The sequence below is a fragment of the Numida meleagris genome, chromosome 1, assembly GCF_002078875.1.
Source record: "Numida meleagris isolate 19003 breed g44 Domestic line chromosome 1, NumMel1.0, whole genome shotgun sequence".
Taxonomy (NCBI): domain Eukaryota; kingdom Metazoa; phylum Chordata; class Aves; order Galliformes; family Numididae; genus Numida; species Numida meleagris.
The window spans coordinates 194,044,885-194,050,427 of record NC_034409.1 but is presented as its reverse complement, the minus strand read 5'-3'; the positions used below and the strand labels follow the sequence as shown (position 1 = coordinate 194,050,427).

Sequence of the window (5,543 nt, the reverse complement as noted above, 5' to 3'; positions counted from 1 at the left end):
CCGCTCTTCCTTCCCATCTGCCTTGCAGATGGACATCCGCACAAAGATGGAACCAGAGCGGGACACGCGCCTGTCCTCAGCTCTCTAACTGCTCTCCATGCTGTACACGACAGATAAGTCAGACACAAACAGGACCTTTCTAGGTCCTAAGAGGCCCTGGCAGCTCCCCAAGTTCCACCTGCCCTCACCACCAACATTTTAGACTCCTTTGCTCAGCCCTGGCTCCACTGCAGGTGCTGGCACCAGACCTGCTGATTGCAGTGGCCTTTTCCAGACATGGGCACAGAAATGGCTGGCAGACCAGCAACCTGGTGAGCAGGGGCCATGGAGGGGAGGGCAGCACAGGGCAGCAGGGCAGGCAGCTGCTCCTCTCCTCCTTCCCACCTGCCTTGCAGATGGACAGCCCTACACAAAAGCCACCAGATGACCAAAAGTCCCAGAGCTCAGCCCTCCAAAATGCTGCGCATGTTCCTTCAGAAAGGTAAGTCAGCCCCATACCATAGCCTCCCTTGAGACTACACAGCCATGGAAGCTCCCCACCTTCCCTCTCTTCTTGCCCCAAGCCTTTCACTTTGCTTTGCTGAGTCCTAGCCCCACTGCAGCTGCTGGCACCTCACCACCTGACTGCACTGGCCATGTCAATGTGGCGTTGCTGACACAATGACCCCAAATGGCCAAGGAAACCTGTGTCAGACCAGCTAACTGGTGAGCAGGGCCATGCGGGGGAGGGCAACACAGGGCAGCAGGGCAGCAGGCTGCTCCTTTCTTCCTTCCCATCTGCCTTGCAGATGGACATCCGCACAAAGATGGAACCAGAGAAGGACACGCGCCTGTCCTCAGCTCCCTAACTGCTCTCCATGCTGTACACGACAGATAAGTCAGACACAAACAGGACCTTTCTAGTCCTAAGAGGCCCTGGCAGCTCCACAACATCCCCCTGCCCTCACCCCAGCATTTTAGACTCCTTTGCTCAGCCCTGGCCCCGCTGCAGCTGCCAGCATGGGACCTGCTGGTTGCGGTGCCCCTTCCTACACACAGCCATGGAAATGGCTGGCAGACCAGCAACCTGGTGAGCAGGGCTGTGCAGGGGAGGGCAGCACAGGGCAGCAGGACAGGCAGCTGCTCCTCTCCTCCTTCCCACCTGCCTTGCAGATGGACAGCCCTACACAAATGCCACCAGATGACCAAAAGTCCCAGAGCTCAGCCCTCCACAATGCTGCCCATGCTCCTTCAGAAAGCTAAGTCACCCCCATACTGCAGCCTGTCTTGCTACAGCAGAACCCTGGAAGGTCCCCAAGATTCCCATGCTCCTACCCAAGTGTTTGGGGCTTGTTTGCTCAGCCCTGGCCCCACTGCAGGTGCTGACATTGGACCTATGCATTGGAGAGGCCATGTCAACCAGGGATGCTGACACAAGCTCCTCCATACAGCTATAAATAAGGCTGACAGACCAGCAACCCGGTGAGCAGGGCCATGCAGGGGAGAGCAACACAGGGCAGCAGGGCAGGCGGCTGCTCCTCTCTTCCTTCCCACCTGCCTTGCAGATGGAAAGCCCAACACACATGCCACCAGATGACCAAAAGTCCCAGAGCTCAGTCCTCTTCCTTCACCAACCTGGTGAGCAGGGGCCATGCAGGGGAGGGCAGCACAGGGCACCTGCTTCTTTCTTACTTCTCTCTTTTGCAGANCTTGGTGTCACAGCAGCACGGAATGCTGACGACAAGGGCAGGGCCAGCCTCAGATCGCCGACCAGTGCCCGAGTGAGCCAGGGCTGTGGCGGGCAGGAGCAGCCCATGGCGATGGATGGCGGCTGCTCCTGCCTTGCTGCTCCTCCTCTGCCTCACAGCCACACACGGGGACAGGGACACAGCAGGACGGCCAGACGCTCCTGTCCTCACCTGCATTCCTCTCCCAGCAAGAGGGCCACGCTCTACAGGACAGATAAGTCCCTCCCAAACTAGATCCCACCTGGCTCCTACAGCACCCGCAAAGCTCCCCAAGATCCCCCTGCCCCGTCCCAATCTTTTGTGCTGCTTTGCTCAGCCCTGGCCCCACTGCAGGTGCCAGGACAGGACCTGCTGCTTGCGGTGCCTGTTTCTACACCGGCTTGGGGACACAGGCAGCCCCACACGGCCACGGAAATGGCTGGCAGACCAGCAACCTGGTGAGCAGGGCTGTGCAGGGGAGGGCAGCACAGGGCAGCAGGGCAGGCGGCTGCTCCTCTCTTCCTTCCCACCTGCCTTGCAGNGCAAACAGACCACCACAGCCTCTCCCAACCAGCCCGTGTCTGCACCTGGACAAGGCTCCCACCCAAGCATGAGGAAAGCACACGCCCCGCTCTGCACCGCACCGTGCTCCTACCGGCAGCCTCAGGATCCGCACCGCATGCACACAGGCAGCTGCCCAGCACCCCCCACCAAAGCACCCCACCACGGACCCACACACACGGATGCCATCCACAGACAGCGGCAGCTGCACTCCACTCATCTTGCTTTCAAACTCATCAGAGAATCAAAAAAAAGAAATGTATAAACCTTTGAAATAGACTTCCTGATTCGTTAAACTCTTGGCTGCTGCTTCTTTTATTTTCTGACATCTTTTTGGGGCACCTACGGGGGGTTCTCCTTATTGTCCTCATCTCCTTTGATTTATTCTTCCATAATTATATTCTCATTTGTGGCCACCTTCTGGATTTCCCCCCCCCCCCATTTTTATTCTTAGGCATTCACTTTAAAGGCTTTGTATGAAAAAAAGATTACTGCAAGCTGAGGGATGGGAGCAGGTTGTTGGCCTGGGATAACCACAACCATTTCCTCTTCCAACACCTTAGAACTCACAGAAACTACAACTGACCCTCAAGGAAAGAACACCACCACCACCACCACCACCACCACAACCTCATCCCCTTGCACCAACAGTGAGCCCATGGCTTCGTGCACAGACCTGCCTGCACACCATCTGCTGGACAACTAGGACATATCACACTTTTCCCTGTGCCATGCTCCCACACCCCTTTAATAACCAGTGTAACATCATCTTCTCCCAGGCCGACTCCCGCGCAGCCTAGGAGCATTTTCGCATGTAAACATTCCTGCATAGCTTTATTGACTTCAGGCAGAGCTGGGCTACGCTGAGCATGCTCGGGGAACATGATCCCCGTCAGTGACCCCGCAGTGCTAATTAATAAGCCAGCAGCTGGCAGCTTGTGCTTAAGCTTCGTTCTTACAGCGCGAGGACTTAGTGAGGAAGGCACCAGTTACCTACTCCTCCTTCGTGTGCTAGTGCAACCTTGCAGGCACGGCTGTGAATCTTTCCTTGAGGTCGTGTTTTTGATTGAGTAGGTCAAGATCTTCAGCACGGTGTTCTCCCTCTGAAATCCCACCGGCTGCTAAGCCATGATCTGATCCTCAGCCTGAGGATGCACCGAAAGCTTCCTCTGCTGCTGTGCATGACAAATGCTTGGCCACCGCGCTGAGCGCACCCCATTTTCACACAGCACGTTCTTGCCCCTCGAAGGCCACCTAAAACAGGTGATCTTTAAGGTTCCTTCCAACCTCAGCCGTTCACAACCAGCATGTTGCTACAGTCAAGGCCCAAGTTCCAGCGTTTGCTCTCAACAGAAGCGGTTTTCTCAGAGACAACTGCTCTAACATTGCTTTCTAGGCAAGCCAGGCTCCTTCAGGAGACTCAAGACAGATGCGGGAGGACAATAATAAAGTCAGAGAGTGAATGAAGAGGGAGAGAATATACAAGTGAGTAATTGTTCACACAGCTCATGAATGAGGACTGGAGAAAAGTTGGTGCCCCGTATCTCAAAGGAAAAAGCAATCACAGCAGTCCAGGCAAGAGAAGGGGGATTTAGTTAGCAAGCCCCCTCTGAGCCAGCTGCCTGAAGCATTAAGGATGATGAGCAGCACTGCTGAGAAAGAGAAGCAGAAGGATTGCCATCTGGCCAGCTTTCCTCCACCCACCCACCCACCCCTCAACCACGGCTTTTAGAAGAGGTGAGCACATACGCCCAAAGCAGACAGGACGAAAACACAGCTCCGAGAATTAATTACGGCAAGTAATTTTCAATTAAGCTGGAGGACAAAAGCTCCCCACAGCTAAATACACAGCGAACGCAGCGCACAGATTTTCCTTTGATCACAGGCCGTGCAAGTCCCCTAGGGCTTAGGGGAGCTGGGGGCTGGGAAGCGGGCGAGACAGAGGCCTTGACAAGTTGTTGATAAGCAGCAAACCTCAGAGAGCTTTCACAGCTCACGGGATCCCTTGCCATCTCTCTAATGAACAGGCTCGAGAACCCTTGTAGGAAGCGTCCTGATTATCGCCTAGGTTAGCAAGGGCAAGCAGGTGCAGTCCAACTGACTCTCCAGCTGCTGCTTTATTGACTAGTTTCAGTTTATAGGACAGTCATTTTTCACTACTGCTGGCTTTAATTAGAATATTTCTTTTTTTCTGGGGTAGCCTGGTAAAAGCTGTACATTTTCCTAGTTCGTACCTTTTAAGAATCAACACATAGACAGCTGTTTAAGAAAAGCATTTTAACACAGTAACCAGAAGTTACATCCAAAAAAACCCTGCTTACTGCAGTTCAGCCCGGCTTACCAAGCGCATCACCATGACTGCTATCTCCCTTTTTCACTCCTTCCCTCCCCCCCCCCCCCCTGGCACTTCTCACAACAGCAGCTCCCACTGCAGAAGGCGCAGATGGCAAGTGTTAATTCTGACAGAAATGAGAGAGGAGAACGCATTTCCAAGCGGCGGAAAGCTCAGCGTGCAGCCAGCACGCAGCATTTCCTTGTAGCCTGAACAACACCCTTCTGCTTTGACCCTGAGAAGATGAAGCTGAAAACGCTATAAAATAGACACCATTAAAAAAAAAAGGTTAAGAAAGGCAGTGACACAAGCCCAAGCCACCGCTGCACTGGCAGCCTCCCCCTCCTCCATCCCCGAGGTGTTTGTTTAAGCCCGTGATGTTTAGAGAAACCAGCTGAAAAGGAAATCCTGAGGGACCCAGCCAGCCTCAAGCAGCGGGCTGAGAACCTCATGAGGTCCAACAAAGCCAAGTGCAAGGTCTGCACCTGGGTCACGGCAACCGCCATCAGTACAGGCTGGGGGATGGAAGGACGGAGCGCAGCCCCATCCAGAAGGACCTAGGGGGTGCTGGTGGATGGGAAGCTGGACATGAGCCGGCACCGTGCCCTCACAGCCCTAAAGCCAACCGTACCCTGGGCTGCCAGCAGGGCAGGGAGGGGATGTGCTCCTGGAGCACTGCGTCCAGATGCGGAGTCCTCAGCACAGGAGAGATGTGGACCTGCTGGAGCATTTTTTTTACGCTAACCGCAGTGAAGCACTGGTACTGTTGCCCAGGGATGCCCCATCCCTGGAGACATTTGACGTCGGGCTGGACAGGGCTCTGAGCGAGGCCTGGAAGGGATGCTTTCAACCCAGGTGACGCTATGAAAGCGACCCTTTTGGCAGTGAGTTCGGCACAATAATGCCCGAAGTGCAGTGGGATGGTCCCAGATCCACCTGGGATG

The 5,543-nt window shown here is 54.9% G+C and overlaps 1 protein-coding gene across 3 annotated transcripts in view; it reads right to left on the bottom strand.

The window, feature by feature from the left end:
* Positions 1-5,543, bottom strand: part of PGM2L1 (phosphoglucomutase 2 like 1) — a 72,314-nt gene that overhangs the window by 66,156 nt on the left and 615 nt on the right. The window lies entirely within an intron of this gene.